Here is a 17,514-nt window from a genome sequence, read left to right on the forward strand (position 1 = left end):
TAATCATATTAATATGTTGTAGGGGGAGCTAGAACAGTATAAGTGTTTATGTTTTGTTTAAATTTAGTTAGCTTACGAAAGATAGACTGTAATTTTAAACGCCATATAGGCGTTGTAAAGGCCAATATGAAGGGAGAATTGTAATGGGTCAGACTTTATTTTCCAGTTTAATGTAAGTTTTGTTTGCTACTTTAAAATGAATTTCGTTTCAGATAATTTGTCTCTTAATTTTAATCGATGTTTTGTTGATACGTTTTGTGAATATAAATTTACTAAAAACAATAAACTCAACGTCATTAATATAATGCTGGTTTAGGCGCTTTCGCTTTTAGCTGTTTGTGTGTTGCTAGCGGAGGAAGTGCACGGACCTCGCACACTTTTAAAAATTAATGCAATAAGCATTTCTGGTAGGCTAAAGCAATACTTCACATCTTACTATGCTTGATTGAAGTTTGCATTTGCTGAAGTTCGCTACTGTTTAGTACTGTTCACTTGAATGCTTTCTTTTTAAATCATAAAGACCTTTCTGTTTAGTTATAAAATCTAAATTAACCTATTAATCATATTAATATGTTGTAGGGGGGAAATATAAGACTTTCCCAAACACATTTTTATAGGTTCAAAAATAGTGTCTGTTATAGTTGCCAGCAAAGGACCCATGTATGACTTTTTGTCAATATCGCACACCCCTAGGCTGCATAAACGTGCAAAGGTAAGCTATTATTAGAGTAATAAGTTATTTTACACTTTTATGCGCATGCCCAGTTACGTGATTGGTCATGTTTCATGCGTTTATGGTGGTGTATAGTGTGGATGAAGATTCTTTTTAAAATGCCAGTATAAACGAGGATCGTTTTCATTTTAAAATGCCGTTTTAAAACGCAAATGCTCTAATGTAAACATGGCCTTAGTAGCCCCTGTTTTTCTGATCGAAAAAATGATCCAATCTCTAACTGAATGATCCAAACTAGTGCTGCACAATTAATCGCATCGCAATCGCGATGTCAGCGTGTGCGATTATATGACAGCAAAATGTTGCAATTATATTAAATAAATAAATGTGTGGACTTGTTAACACAACTTTCTGATAACAGTTTGTAGATTTTCCTTGCTGTTTTAAAAAAGAAAGAAAAACGAACAAAAAAGGCAGTGCACGTGTGGCATGAATGTGTGTGGCGTGTGTCGTCACTTGTGTGTGTGCAGCGCTGAAATACCAGAGCGAAGATGGATGCAGAGGAGATTGACAGTGATCTGGACGAAAACATTTCTAGTTTAACAAATACACATTTTAGCATTATCACTAAAATGTGTGTGGATTTTCCTAAAAACCTATCAAGTTGACTCATGATACCATTTATTATAATCGCAACCGCACATCGCAATATTAGCAACAATAACCGCAATGGGAAAAATTACCCAAATCGTGCAGCCCTAATCCAAACTGTGAGTTTTGTGACCCACTGAAACACTTTTAAATGGTGAGTATATCTGGTGTGGGAATGAGCAGGAACAGTTGGTTTACATGGAAATCCAGTTTTTTTGTTTTTTAAAAAACAACAGCATCAAAAAAACAACAAGAATAGCAGATTAAACATTGTGGTTAGAGGACCTATTGGCTTTGTATTGGCAAAATTTGATTTAAAAATTTTGCGAGCCCTGTAATGGAATAAGGATGCGAGTAGGATTCAGTATTCGGTTTCGGATTCGGCCGAATCTTAAACAGTGGATTCGGTATTCGGCCGAACCCAAAAAATCTGGATTCGGTGCATCCCTACTTATTACAGAATTGATACCAAAGCAAATAAATCAATATTGAATCGAAACGAACCAAAGCCTCAAGAACCGAAACCCGAATCGAATTTTGAAATTCCTAACAATACCCAGCCCTATCTAATAGCCAACTAAACACAGCCCAGATGTCAAGACTCAAATAAGGCTAAAATTGGGCTGTCATTGAAAAAGAGGTGTAACCATAGCCCCAAAATTAATGAAATAAAATAAATTAATGAAACCAAACACCTAATCACCGTTGACTTTAATTTGTTAAATATCATACATCTCACAAGTTATTTTGGAAAAAACGACATGCAACCAAATTCATATTTATCTTGGCTAGATGTGGGTCACTCACAATCATTTATTGGGTCTGTATTTATTTCAGTCTTTGACATTACATAGTCGATATTACATTTTTCAAGATTATATTTTCACAGAATGTTCTTTACTTTTTTTATTTAAAAACAGGGTCACATATCTATGACTATGGAGTATGATGGTTAATAGCAACTGCCACTTATTGGCTCTTCAATAAAATAGCTTGATCTCAAAACTGTGGTTTCTTTCTGCCCTTTAGCAGGGGCTTGGATGTCCCCCACCCTGATCAATCAGGTTATTCAAACCCCATATGAGATTCTACAAACCCAGATTCAGTTGTCATGACTTCCATATGCAGCACTGCAACTTCTTTTATTCTGCTGGAAGGGCACCATACATGTGCTACAGGATAATTGATTGGCATACTGAAATTACAGGAGCCGTTCAAGGTTAAGAACGGACCTGGCATGGGGCTGATACATTAAATGCATCTGGCATAGCCAAGCAAAGCATTAGATTACAATTTCAAAGCACAGACCTGGCACTGATTAAAATCATCAGTCCAGATGTATATTCTGAAGCCCCCTATGTCGCAATGGTAAATAGGCTAAAAAGAGCAGCACCATGGGATAAAGTCATGGCACGCCAAGCATATTACTCCATTTTAGGATGGGCTTTGCTGCAATCAGCCAATCATTTATTAGGTTTAATAAATGTGGGTGAGGCTACAGTAGGCCATTGATGAAGTGAACTTGTAGACCCTCCAGAAAGAAGTATGGAATAGGTTAATGGTATAGATAAAGAAAGCATGCATCTTTTGTATGCAAGTTTACCAACTCCTTTGCATTTAGGTCTTTCATGCCGCAAAGACAACTCAGTAACCCTGCCGTCTCTTCCCCTTTCCTCTCATGGCCCCAGGGAATAAAGGACGATTAATATCTGCCTACCTTGTTACCTAATTCATTATGGAATAGCAGTTAATTTGATTTGATATTATTTTAATAAAATTCCGTAATATATTAGATTGTTTCAGGCTATCAAAATAATTTTCCAATTATTACGGTTACTCAACCAAGTCTCTTTTTTCCCCTTTTGCGAACGGCAGTTGGTCTGACTGTGAATATATTAGTTCCAACAACTCTATCCCATCTGAGGGAAGAAAGCTATATATGCATGATTACACCAGAAATGTTATTACTGGTAATGTGATGCCCGCAGAACTAAGAAAACGGCCTGGAGTTGGGTGTGTGATTCGCGCAACATGAAGTCTTAAATGCTTTTGATTTTGTTTCTGTAGGGAGAAGAATATATGTACAATATGTTTTCTTTAAACAAAATGAAAAGTGGGATAGCGTGTATCAGTGGGTGAGTGTTGACCCCTTAATACATTTTATCATGTAAACATATATTTTGAATCAGCTGATTATAGACGGTTTCAGCGGCAACAACACAAACAAACAGCTTTTGTGGACCAAACTTAACTTCCGCATAATAAAAACAGAGTCCTTCTAGAAAGATTATTTCTGTTAAAAAACAAAATAAAAAAAAAACGGTTATCAAAATTCCACTGAACATACTGTGTAAAATGAATGTATAAAATGTGAGCTACAGATCCTTTAACTCTTTCACCGCCAGCGTTTTAAAAAAAAGTTGCGAGCCAGCGCCAGCGTTTTTCATGATTTTCACAAAAGTTTAATGTCTTCCAGAAAATGTTCTTCTTCAAATATATAAACATACAATATACCAAATGAAAAAACAGACCATCTGCTTTCAAAAAAAAAAAAAAAAAAACGTTTCATCATACCTTCAGTAGTTCTTTTGTAATCAGCTTTTGAATATGGGTAGGTTTCTGCAAAAACACCACATTTTGAGCAAAAAGCAGAGATAATTCCATTTTTGTGACGGACTTTTCATAGAGATCCCATTCAGAGCGATCTTTAAAACAGACACGGACATGCAGCAACTTGCCATACGGCAATACTTCCGGGTTTAAAAAGTTGCGGAAGGGCGCCACCTAGTGGATAATAGCGGTATTGCGGAAAGACGGAAAAACTCGTCATTGGCGGGGAAGCATTTTCTCTTGATTGACGAGATATCTCGTCAATGGAGGGGAAAGAGTTAAAGAGCACCCATTTCATTGCTAAAAACAACATTACATTGTGTATTTGGTATAATACAATGTGTTTGCGTGGTTTATGGTTAAAAACACATTATTTTCCACATATCGTACATTTTTGTAGCTCCAGATTTCACTCTCCTCCTGAAACGCAGGTATTTGAAAAGCTCTGTGTCCCTGATTGGCCAGCTTATCTGTATGTTGTGATTGGCCTGAATACCTCTGATGACACGCTCCTTACCATGTTTGAAAGATTTGGCTGCTTATAGGAGTAAACTTACAGGCTGTGAGTCCGCAGCGGGAGTAATTATGATAATGTCGGTCTTGTCTACATCACCAATCCTTGGAAGTAAACTGTGTCCTACAATCCGTGTGTTTGTTGTAGTCCAAGAAAAGAGATGTACGCTGGAGAGGATAACTCAAGTCATTGTTTACTTTGGGATTTGTACCTTTTGCATATCGTATAGCATGTACTAATACACGCCTACACATCCAAGGAAATCTAAAAACGTGAATCGGACAATAGGTGCTCTTTAAAATCTTTCCAAAGTGCCAAAACCTCTCTTCACACAGCTGTAATCCATGCTTGCCATCTCCCCTTTTGGAAACAGAATTTTATTTATTTTCCACAAGGTTTTTGTCACAAAGGTCAGTTTGGTCAATAGCCATTCTGATAAACAAGCACAGACCGGAAGTTTACTTTGGGCCAGACATGTAACCGCAACAATGTGTATGTGTGTCCGATGAAACCATCTATACACTGTAAAACCTTTGCTGTAATTATGCAGCTGGTTGCCAGTAACTTACTGTAGAAGAAAAAGACTGATGCTTCATGTTTATTTAACTTTGAACAAACTGTTGCCAGTAAATAACATGCATGTAAAATGTACAGTAAGTTACTGACATTTTTACAGTGTACAGTATGCAAACAATTTAGCAATTTGCATATCGCAAAACACGTAACCGCAATGGTCTGCAATAACTTAATGATTTCAATTTTTCAGAAAGTTATAAATAGTCAAAGGTTTAGGTTTATGGCGACAGCAATTTTCCCAGAAGGATTGTGAAACATGTATGTTGTTATATAATGTTCAGTTTTTAAATATTTTTGATTATTTTTCAAATTGGTTTTACAAACTTAAAGCATTAACGCATATCATATCGTATATCACATCATTTAGCAAGTTATCGCATAGCGCAGTTTTCTTCAATCATGGTGCAGACCTAATAGATTTTGATGTCAGGTAAATAATTGTGACATAAGCCCTATTCGGACGGGATTCGTTTTACAGGGGGACCTCTGAGAAAATAGTGCTTCTCAGAGGTCCTCTGTGTTTTTAATGCCGTCCGAATTGGCCATGTCTGTGTTTTTCTCTGACGACCTCCGTAAGAATTCCAGAGCAATTTACCTACTGTTTTTCGCCGAACTTAGAGGTCCTCTGAGAAATTTAATCCCGTCTGGATGCAAATGTCTGTGTTTGCCCGCAATATCTTTTGAAAACGCGGTTCATTTCGTGTTTTGGCCAACGTGATCTGCAGTAAGGTCTTAATAATGCGCATATTATTGTATTTCCTGAGTCCCATTCATTCAGATATGGATGTTTTTTCGCATTCGGCAAAATAAAATAATTAAATCAAGACGAGCTGAATATCAAACACTGTTAAGACTGGCCACTGTAATATCATTAACGTTATAAGAAACTCCGTTCAAAGTTGTTCAACTCCGGAATGGTAATGTGAATTAATAAAGATAATAAATTGTTATTAATCATAATTTCTTCATTTCTTTGGGTTTATTATAAGCAGACAGTTTTATAAAACACGTAGGCTAACGTTACTTTAGTAAGATTTGTATATTTTATTTTAATTTGTTAAATTAATAAATTACATGTTCTGTCATAATTTTACATTTACAGCAAAATATTAAACATTACAAACACGCGTATCCAGAGCGCGTGCTCTTCTGCAACGCCCAAATGCATGAAACAGACACTCCCATCTCTGGAATAGCCTGCATCATTTTAATCCCGTCCGAATCGGTACATAAAATCACAGACATCCTGGGGGACACGTTGAAACTCAAACGTTGTTTGGAAAACTAATCCCGTCCGAATAGTGCTAAAGATGATGAATTGAGATTCTTGTATGTATAACACTGTAGTTCTATAGGTGAAGATCAAAGTATCGATTATAAATAAATTGTATCAAACTATGTTTATATTAGTGCGTTTTCATTTTAAAACCCATTACTTTTGCTGCGGTACAATGACAGTGTAAACAATAACATGGACATGCAGACGTTGCAGAGTTTCAGCTATTTAAATGCTTATTTTAAGGACACAAACACTAAAAACAAGCGTATACAAATACTTCGACAAATTTTTTGCCACTAGATAATACAGGGTAGGCTGTATTTGTGACTCATTACAGTGAACTATCTCTACAAAGTTGTTTCAGTACATAAAATGTTTTAGGCTTAATATTAAAGTGTTTCCTGGCTGGTTTATAGGAATCAATGTGTAATAAAACATCACATTTGGACTTTTCTATAGGTTTATCTGCTAATCTTTGCATGTGTCATCATAGGGATGGGTGATATGACCAAAATTTCTCGATAGGATTCGGTTTATATCATGATAACGATAAGTATCGTGCAACAGTTTTTTTTTCTTTTAATAAGGTTTGTTATTAAAATATTTAATGCCATAGAATTTTCATAATTCTCACAAAAAAACGTATGCATAAAAAAGAAGATAAAAACAAACAAAATTCAAGCTCACTGAAATATAAACAGTCAGTGATGAAAGAATGATGTAAATTATCCTATTAAATGTACACTGTCAGAAATAAAGGTACAAAACTGTACCTTTTCTGTCACTGTGGCTGTACCCTATGTTTTCGTTTGGTTCCTTTACAGAAATACAAAACAGAATACAATTTTGGGTAGATTACTGTACCTTAAGGACTACATTGTTAGAAAAAGTCAACATATGTACCCTAGCTGTCAGTGGGGCAGCACCCTTTAAAAATGTAATTGTATGGACCATTAGGTACAGATATGTAAACATTTAGTACCAATATGTACCTTTGAGATACTAATATGTATTTTTGAGGTACTAATAAGCTCTCTTTGGTCCCAGTATGTTCCTCTGAGGTACTAAAATGAAATCCCTAGGTCTAAAGCTGTACTTTTTTAAAGGGTACAGCCCCAGTGACAGAAAAGGTACAGTTCTGTACCTTTATTTCTGACAGTGTAGAAAAGTGATTTAGTCAAGAGCAGTGATACATTTTCACAAAAAACATGAGTGACAGACAGGAGTAAAATTAGGTAACTTCCCCTATAGGATCAATATCCGGATCCAATGTACTGTTACACATGCGTTTTCTATTTTAGCTGTTTACTTTTCTAAAGCCCTGAATTATCGTGTTTATGAAGATACTTGCAAAGACGGGAATAGGCAAATAAAGCTGCAAAAATGCTTACAAGCTCAATGAGCAGTTGATGCGCGACTTGCGCAGTCCTCTCACACAAAAACAATGCGCGCATATAGCACTGTTGTTTGTGTTCCAATGGCTTAAAATCACTTTACAACACTGTACAAATGTTAAGTTTTCGTGAAATGTGATGTGGACGCGTAACCTCGATAGAGACGATAGTCCAAAATCTCTACCGGTTGACAATTTCTACTGGTTATCATATCTGTCGGTTTATCGCCCACTGCTATGTCTTTGGATAGGAGATATTGTGAAATCTAACTATGCATATTATTTTATCTTCATCTGCTTTCTCATTGGTAAAAAGACAACTTTACTAAATAAAGCAGCCAAACTTACTCTACTCTGATCCTATAAGTAGACTGTTTCATAGAAAACCTTATAGGGGATATTTTGATGCTTATATATGTCAACACTTGGTTTAGCACTAAGCATATTGAACTTTCTGACTAGTTAGGCCCAAGAGGATCCACAAGAGATAGTATTTGACCTTATCCTGGCCGTACTCATGCCAGAATTTTGTCTTGGATCTCGACTTGGATCAGAATCATAGAACAATGCAGAATCAAGTGACTTCTAATTAACACCCTCTGTATGGTGAAGCAATGTTGGATTGCATTTATATAAACGCCATTTGCCAGACTGGGGACCAACATTCTCATAGTCCTCTGAGATCTGTATAGAAATCATCAAGGGAGGGTCAGGATCTTTCTGCGAAATGCTTTCGCCTCAAATTTTGACCGAGGGGCTCTAACAAAGAGATGCTCCCCTATTTTCTAATTTTCACACAGTCGGTTCTGGACGTCTGTTGTAGGGAGGAATGTTTGGCAATAAATTAACCCTTTTTGATGTTGTTTTACATTCTTCTCGGTGCAGCGATGGACTTATCTAGTCTTAAAGACTAATCGACTTTTCACCATAACTTTAGTTCTGTTGAAAAGGGCACTGGGGACATTTTTTCCCGTTATTTTCTTTTCAGTTTAATGACTGTTTTTAATTTTTAACTTAGAAGCATCTTGTTAACTTTACATTTGAATACTCCAAACAAACCCATGGAAGATGAGTTTTTGATAAACCGTTACTTCATCAGCTGAAAGAGCATTGAAGCTTTTGAATACAAAATGCTTTACAAAGGCTTTGTTTACGTTTGATGTCCAATTCAATGCTGCGGTGATAAATGAGGGATACCATTTCGCTTTCAACAAGACGTGTCCAAATCAGGCCACAAATGCGTTATTGTTGTCACTGACCATGTGTTTGTGAAATAGCCTGGGTCAGTTATACATTTAAATATGTGCTAAATGAAAGCAGCTTCAATACAGCTAAAGATGCATTGTGCTCGTGTCAGTGATGAATAGCTTTGGAAATATAAAAAAGAAAGAAGTACAAAAGAGTGTTTCTTATTTGTTGTTTTTTTCCTTCCTCAAGTCCACATCGTATTTGATGCCCACCGTCACTGGGTGTATATTGCACCATCTGTGCAGCATTCTTCATTGCTTTTTGACATTTTCATTGGCATATAAAAATATTCTGGTCATCATCCCATTCCTCCCCTGGGTATTTGTGCACAATTTAGGTATGTTCCCGTCAATTATATAGCCACTCTTTATATGTGTGCAAAGGCATATTTAGATGTATAAAATCTGCATCATATTTATAAAGTGCGTAATGATGTTTTTTTACAAACATGCCTGCATATGCTTGCAAACCTTAAGCTGCACACACAAATTTATGCATTTACATCTGCATACTTTTTCAAACATATGCACATACTCGCGGGGACATGTGCACAGACGCTCCAGCAGTCCGATTGTCGGACACAAGCAGACTTTTAATAGTGCCAGTACATGAAGAAAAAATGTAACAAGCTCAAAACATGACAACCCACCTTTGTCTACATCAGGTAACAATGCAGAGCCTTCTAAAACACAAAGCATTAGGGAAACCGCGTTTCTCGTTCTTAAGATTCAGCTGAAGTGGAAAATGAAAAACGGAGAATGACAAGCCATGATTTATACCACTAGAACCAAAGATAACAGAACAATAGCAGTGGTCCTCCATAAGTACACAAAGAGGATTGTTGAGGGTTTTTTAAGATTTAAAGTAGGTTGTCAGATGGAATTTTTCTGCTTAATATTGCACTTTCTTTTCTAATGGTCAACGTGACTTGTCGAAACGGTAAACGAAGAGAGAAAAGATTTTATATCGCAGATCTATCATTCATCCTGTCCTTCTTTTGTTCGTTGCTAAATGATGTACCTTGTGATCAAGACCCGGGTATCTCATTAGTGTGTGCCGAAAGTCTTTTGAAGCAACCACTCACCCTCCCTGGTCAATATATCCTGCAGTACCTTCAGCCATCTTATTAAGTGGCATTCCAGGAACAGAGAGGCCACCAAGGGCAGCGAGCTGTCTTTCCTGGTATTAGACCGATCCTCTAATGTTTCACGGACTAGAATATGTCCAGTGTATTATTTAAATATCCCAGCCCCTCTCTGGATGATTGTATTATTTTTTTTTACTTTGAGCCTGCACGTTATTTTTTTAGACAACTGCATGCTGGAGGATACGACCCTCTCTGCCAACCGTTCCTCTTTAGTATGATCCGAATAAAGAGCTTTGAATTAAGTGGACAGCCCCCTTTAGACTAACAGCAGTATGCCTTTAAGAAAGCTACCATGCCAGAGAAAATAATTTTGATTGACGTTACAAGAAAAATTTCCAGCCCGACTGATTTAATTGTGAGTGCCAGGGGGCATCATCGGGGGCCAGGTAATAGCTCTTTTTCAGGGTGATATTTTTGATCTGGGCTTCTCCCTGTGGTAGCGTCCGCACGGGCTCAGAGGGCCAGAGGGCAGAAGAACAAAGAGAACTTTATGCCTGTGAATTCTACTTCCTTGCCTTTGAAAACAAAGCTTCGGGAATGGGCAGTTAAACTGTGGAAGTAGATTCCCAAGCTCATTTGATGTTAAGTCTTTAGTGTCACGAGTGGCATATTCATTTATGAAAAGAGAGAGAGAGGGAGAGGGAGGCAGCTGCATCTTCTAACAAACAGGCTTGCTGTGTCTTGGACGGAAGAGGTGTGGATGGCTCTTCAAACGGGCCTGGAGGATTAGGGGAGAAGAGCTTAATGAGAAACGCATCGGGTGTCAGCTGAGCGAGCTGTCAGACGGCGTGCTGCGCCGACTCGGGGCGAGCGGGAACAGGGCGAGGTCGCTGGACCCCGAACCTGCTGCCAGAGACGTCGCCGCCTGGCCATCGAATGACCTAGTGTTTGTTTGCCGGTTGTAAATGTGAATCTCAACATCAATCAGCAGTGACCCCCCCCCCAATCTATAGTCAGTCAAGGTCAATGAAAATTTGACCTGTGAGGTTCTGTAATGCATTAAAATGCAGTCCTCATGTAAACAAGATTCAAACATCCGAACACGTAGGAAAGGTAAAACAAAGCATATTGAGTAGTTTATTAGCTATTAAGTCTAGCATGGTTTGTTAAGATTGCTACAGTATGTCCTGTATGTATCTAACCCGCTTTTACAATTATACAGGTGTATTATATTTATTATTTATTTTGTCCCAACTCTGAATACAGTTATTAAAACAAAAAGCCATTAGTGGCTATGTGTATTGATTTCACCACAGTATCCAGTACTTAACACAAAGTATAGAGAATAAAATCACTGTTACACATACAGTAGCACATACACATGGCTTCAACACATTACTTATTTGTTTTATAACACAGCTACAATAGCAATACAAGACAACAATAGTTACATTTATTATTAAAGGGACACTCCACTTTTTTGAAAATATGCTAATTTTCCAGCTCCTCAAGAGTTAAATATTAGATTTTTATCTTTATGGAATCCATTCAGCTGATCTCCGGGTCTGGCAGTGGCACTTTTAGCATAGCTTAGCATAATCCATTGAATCTGATTAGACCTTTAGCATCGTGCTAAAAAATAACCAAAGAGTTTGGATATTTTTCCTATTTAAAACGTGACTCTTCTGTACAGTAGTTACATCGTGTACTAAGACCGACAGAAAATTAAAAGTTGTGATTTTCTAGGCCGATATGGCTAGGAACTATACTCTCATTCTGGCGTAATAATCAAGTACTTTGCTGCTGTAACATGGCTGCAGGAGGTGCATTAATATTATGCATCAGCTGAAAATAGTCCCTTTAGTAACGGGCAGTGTGTAATATCACTACGCCTCCTGCAGCCATGTTACAGCAGCAAAGTACTTGATTATTACGCCAGAATGAGAGTATAGTCCTAACCATATCTGCCTAGAAATTGCAACTTTTTCTTTTCTGTCGTTCTTAGTACACGGTGTGACTCCAGAAGAGTCAAGTTTTAAATAGAGAAAAAAATGTAAACCCTTTGTTATTTTTTTGCGCGATGCTAATGGTCTAATCAGATTCAATGGATTGTGCTAAGCTATGCTAAAAGTGGTAGCACCAGACCCGGATTTCAGCTGAATTGATTCCAAAATGGTAAAAATCAAATGTTTAACTCTAGGGGAGCTGGAAAATGAGTATATTTAAAAAGTGGAGTGTCCCTTTAATACTTATTGGACTTAACTGTAGGTTTTTTACACAAAACATAGAAAATTAATAAAGTAAATGTAAGATTTTACATATTTAGTATTTTACATCTTTAAACAAGTCTCTAGAACAGTAACTAACAGTACTAACAGTAAATTTTTGTACACAAAATAAATTTTTCCAAGTAATATGTACCAAAGGGAAACTTTATGCAATAACTACAAAATAACCATAATGTCCGCTGCTTATAAACGAAAGAAAACAAAGCTCAAGCTTTCTAGCGAACTACACAGCAGTTATTGTAATGATGTTTGCTTTCATTTCATGCATGGAGACTCGAGACTGTTGTGGTTTTAATGTGTGACAAGTTGACAGTTAAGACAGTTCAAATATGTCCATATGGTTATACAGTCGTACTCCTTCACTGTTGTCTGTTTTTGTAAAAAAAATAAATCCCAGATAAATAACTGCAAATGTGTATATAGCTTTCAAAAATGTAAAATACTACAGTATATCATACATGTTAAACATCCATATTGTTCTGCCATTTCATATTAAGTGATCAGTAAGGTCTTTACTCTTCATCTCATGTAAAATAGTCATTTTCTCGCTTCTAATGTTGCCAATACCTGTGTTGCAATAATTTGAGAAAGATTTAGAAATTTGAATGCAGATTTATGCATTGCCTTAAAAATGAGGTGCCTGATGCAACACAGTTGTTTGTGCTCATCGCGATCTCACTGTATGTATCACGTTATCCCGCGGCGGTATTTGCCAGACGCCTTTGCATAAAGGTTATTTGAGGGGGAATTTTGATTTTAAACAATGTCTGTAGCAAAATGCAAAATGATGAACACTGGAGGGAAGCAATTGGGAGCATGTAAACAAACTTTCATCAAACGAAAACTTTCCCTTCAGACAAAAGTTAGCCGAAGATTTCATTAACAAGGATTGTAAACAATGTTTTCTTTTTTTTAATTGAATGAAATAAAAGACAGACAATATCCTTATATGTAGATCTGACTCAATATTTTGACAATGAGTCTATTTTATTTTAAAGTCACTTATGTATGCAATGTTGACCATTCGCATATCGTATTGCTTTAATACATACTCTCCTTTTTACTGAAGCAATTTACAGTCATATTCAATGTTCCCACTTTAAACACACAAGTGTATTAATTTGCCCCGCTAAACTGTAGGACACCCCACATCTCTATATAAAGATTGCAATCATAAATTGTACACCGGGGACTGGGTTTTTACACCCATAATCACAATAACATTCCAATCACAAGCTATCTACTTAGCGATATTAGCGAGCCTGGTCTGATGAAGATATTATACCCAGTTATCTCACACTGTTATTTTTGGATGGATCAGAGCTCCCATGCCAGCACACTTCGTAACCTGCCCAGCGCATTTGAAACGTGCGATTTTCTGCGATGATTATTTAACCAGGGCAGCATTGTTGATTTTATTATATAAGTCAATAATCTTCTCTATTCCCCAGATTTAGTTAATCTTCCTAATTACAAATTAGCATTCTCCACATACCAGTCCTAGATTTCCAAATTAACACCCCCGCTTCTTGGGGACGGTGAATCAGCCATGCTCTCTAATTCCTCCGTGGACTGTCTGACGCACGGCAGATTTCTTTCTCCACCTCCTTCTTCTTCTTCTTCTGTCATTTTCCTCCTCAATTGTCTACATCAGAGAGGAGGGTGGAGGGGTAAAGAAAAAAAAATGACGAGATTCCAGCGTTGGCATCCTTTTCTTCCATCAAACACACACACATGACTGGATCAGTGTTTTGATCGGGAGCATTAATAACAATTAGGAATCTAAATGGTGAGGTGGGGCCTAGACGTTTTCCCATCTCTCTTCATCAGGGATTGGCAGCGGATGCTTTCGTTAGGTGGCGCTGCCTCAGATACGTCCTTTTAGTGGGTAGGAGAGAAGATGTAGATGAGGTCTGTCAAAATGTTTTGGATGCGGCGTGTTAAATGAATTCTGATAGGACGTTAATTTGAAGCATTGTATCATTTAAATTGCAGGAACGTTGTGTTTGTACTGTAGCTTGTAATGAAGACATGGATATCTGGCAGTGAAAATTATATTTTAGTGGGAAATCATTTTCACAGACTTGCGAAATGTTCCTTATTTATATCGCTTATGAATAATTTAGGTTTTTTCTTCGGGCCGTCAAGTTTTATTGTGATTACAGAAACGAACATAAATAAACAACCAAATTATAAATAAAGGCAAGAACATATTTCTGAAAAAATAAAACGTGTTGCATTAATTACGTTACTACAGAAGTGATCGGAAATTTCTGTGAATCTAGTTGAACATGGTAAATGTTGTTGAGATTATCGAACATCAAGCATTCGTTGGCTGTTTACAATCGGGAAACATTCCTCCAGTGGCCGAAGTGTTTGATTTCGTACCGAACCGATGGTCAAAACAGTGAACTTTTCCATCGCTCTCTGTACCGTCTGTGAGGGTTTGATTCCCCGCTCCTACAGCATGAAAGCGAAAGATAAAAACACTCTCAAAGTCCCACGTCAAATACAAAGTTAAGGGCAACAAGGGTGGAAATAAACAGATTTGAAAAAGCAATCAACATTTCCCTAAAGCTCAGGAGCTGATTTGCATCCGATTCCGAGATCATGTTTAATTTATCAGTAATCACAACCAATCAGGGGAGAAATTAATCAATGAAAGCGTTAGCGGGAGTGAAATCCGGCCATCTGGGGGTCACACTTATCTCGCCTTCAGCTTGACATGCCGCCTCACTCCTGGGCACCCACTTCTGCCCCGATCCACCCCTTCCCCCTATTCCACTGGGCTTGTCATGGGCCCATATTTAGGTGACTGATTTTTTTTTCCAATGAGCTCTAAGGAACTCCATATGGCCAGGATCAAAGGTGTTGCTGGGTGCATGGTTCTGCTTTATTGCCAGCCGCTGCTGTTAATTAGAAAACAAGATCAGAGGCAGTATTAAAATCCAATTAAATTGATATGAACAGATTGCCAAGTGATGTTCGCTAATGTATAATTGAGCACCATGCAAATTTTAGTGGCTGCCTTTTGTTTCCGTCTATCTCTCTCGCACAGAATGAGCAATGGAGCTTGAAAGTTTTTTTCTTTTTTTGGCTTCTGCCTAAAGATAAACAAGTTAATGCTATGAGATGGGGGCAGCGCTTTCATCAGTTAAGCTAAAGCGATATTTTCCCTGGTGCTACGGGGTTTAGGTGCCGGCTGTTGGCTGAGGGGCAGAGGGTTAAAGAGAGAGAGAGACCCCACAGGGATGGAGATTTGAGAATGCCCGTTTCGACATGCCTACAGGACAGGCTAGACCAGATCAGGGACTTAAAATTAATCATAAAGAAAGCCAGCGGCATATCTTTATCCATTTTAATCATCAGGTGAGGTGACATTTACCTGCGTTGATCATTTCAGCTAGTCCAATGTCAGGTGGAGCAATCTCAGAGCGATCTGATTGGTTGTGTTCAAAGGTGCCCTATCATGTTCTGTTCCTGACACTGATAGCTTGATTTTAGCATACACCAGATTCATTTTCACATTGAAGAACTTGTAACTGTAAACATAGCTTTGTAGGCTCCACTTATTGTAAAATGCGCTCTCAGTGGTCAGTCACTTTGGATTAAAGTGTTTGTTTAATCCAAAATGCAATGAATCCATTTAGACTAATTTGGGTAAAAATTTGTTTTCTATACCAAGAAAGTGACAAGATGAAAACCACAATTTTTTGTTACAAACTTTCACATAGCATCTTTAGGTTAAAATACCAAATTCAAATCCATAATTTAATTTCCAAAGATTTATTATAAAACAAAAAAAAATTCTGCAAAATGCAATAAATCCATGACAATTTTTTTTTCAAAATGCTATAAATCTATTGAATCAGTATATAAATGTGCATTCATCTTTGCCATGTAATATTCATTTAGTTGACTAGTGGTATACACTGATTAAAAATCATTAGTGGCATTAATCAAAACACTTACTGTGTCATATTAAGAACCCTGTCATCGCTGCGGTCATCCTTGGGACATTGTCGCTGAACTTTTTTGACAGCGATCAGCTGTAAAATGTTTTGGTCCTGCGCGATTTTCATTGACTTCAAGTAAAATAAAGGATTTTTTTCATAAGATCCCCTGGGATCAGTGTGTTAGCATGACAGAAGCATGACAGACAGCTGGCCTTTTTTTTTTGCCCAAGTGGCTTACATTTGTTCCCCGCCACAGAAAACCACCACAGGTTTATCAATGCCATCAAAAGTATTATTTTGTTTTCATTTGTTTGTTGATCACGAAGTACAAAGTAGATGCGGAAAACTAGGATTTTGTGTGTATTCAACGCGACACCATTGTTGTTTACAATGCATAAAATGGTGCGCTGTGGTTTGTTGAGCAGATTTATTGCATTCTACAGAGAAGGAGGACTGGCATTTATGGCCTTTTGGGAAAAAGGGAGAAAAGATGACAAAATAACATGGCAGATGTCGGATTTTGCGTAAAATTAAGAATTTACTTTTTAATACTGACCTTATACAATACTGATTTTGGTGGTAACAATTTTTCTTAAATGCCGTTTATTGCATTTTGGAACCAAACTCTTCATATGTAAATCTATTGTAAATGTTAGTGTGTTCATTTACGGTGATCATTTGAGAGGCCTGTGTTTGAGTCTGACCAATCTTGCAAGATGTTTTTTTCCTAAAAACCTCACAAGAAGGTTTTTTGTTTTAAAACTTGATGTGTGAACCAACTAAAGTGTGTTCCCAAACAAAGAGAGACGTTGTGAAGTCTGCAAATGGGATCGCATGACACATTGTTTCTCACATGCTTTTACACCTTCAATGACAATGTGTTGTCTTCCTGTGTGCTTGAGATCCTGATCGGATGCATATGTGCCGTGAGTTTCTACGTGTTAGTGTGCTTTTATACATAGATCATGTCTGTAAGCATACGTTAGTAGCCTATGTAGTGTTATTTATATGCAAATCCGATTCCTGGCAAACAACACAATTTCCAGCGCTTGTGCCTAATCAATAGACATATCCTACATCACCACAGTTGTGACAAAACTGTCACGAAGAGGCACTAATAAGGAGCATTGTTAGACTGCGAATGATCACACCGCTTGGAAACGTGCACTTCATCGAGCTGGGCTACCGATTCTCCGACGCTCCGAATCTGACGGGGGGTACCGGAGCTCGGAGTGGCTG

Source organism: Paramisgurnus dabryanus, chromosome 17 (genome assembly GCF_030506205.2).
Source record: "Paramisgurnus dabryanus chromosome 17, PD_genome_1.1, whole genome shotgun sequence".
NCBI classification, from domain to species: Eukaryota; Metazoa; Chordata; class Actinopteri; order Cypriniformes; family Cobitidae; genus Paramisgurnus; species Paramisgurnus dabryanus.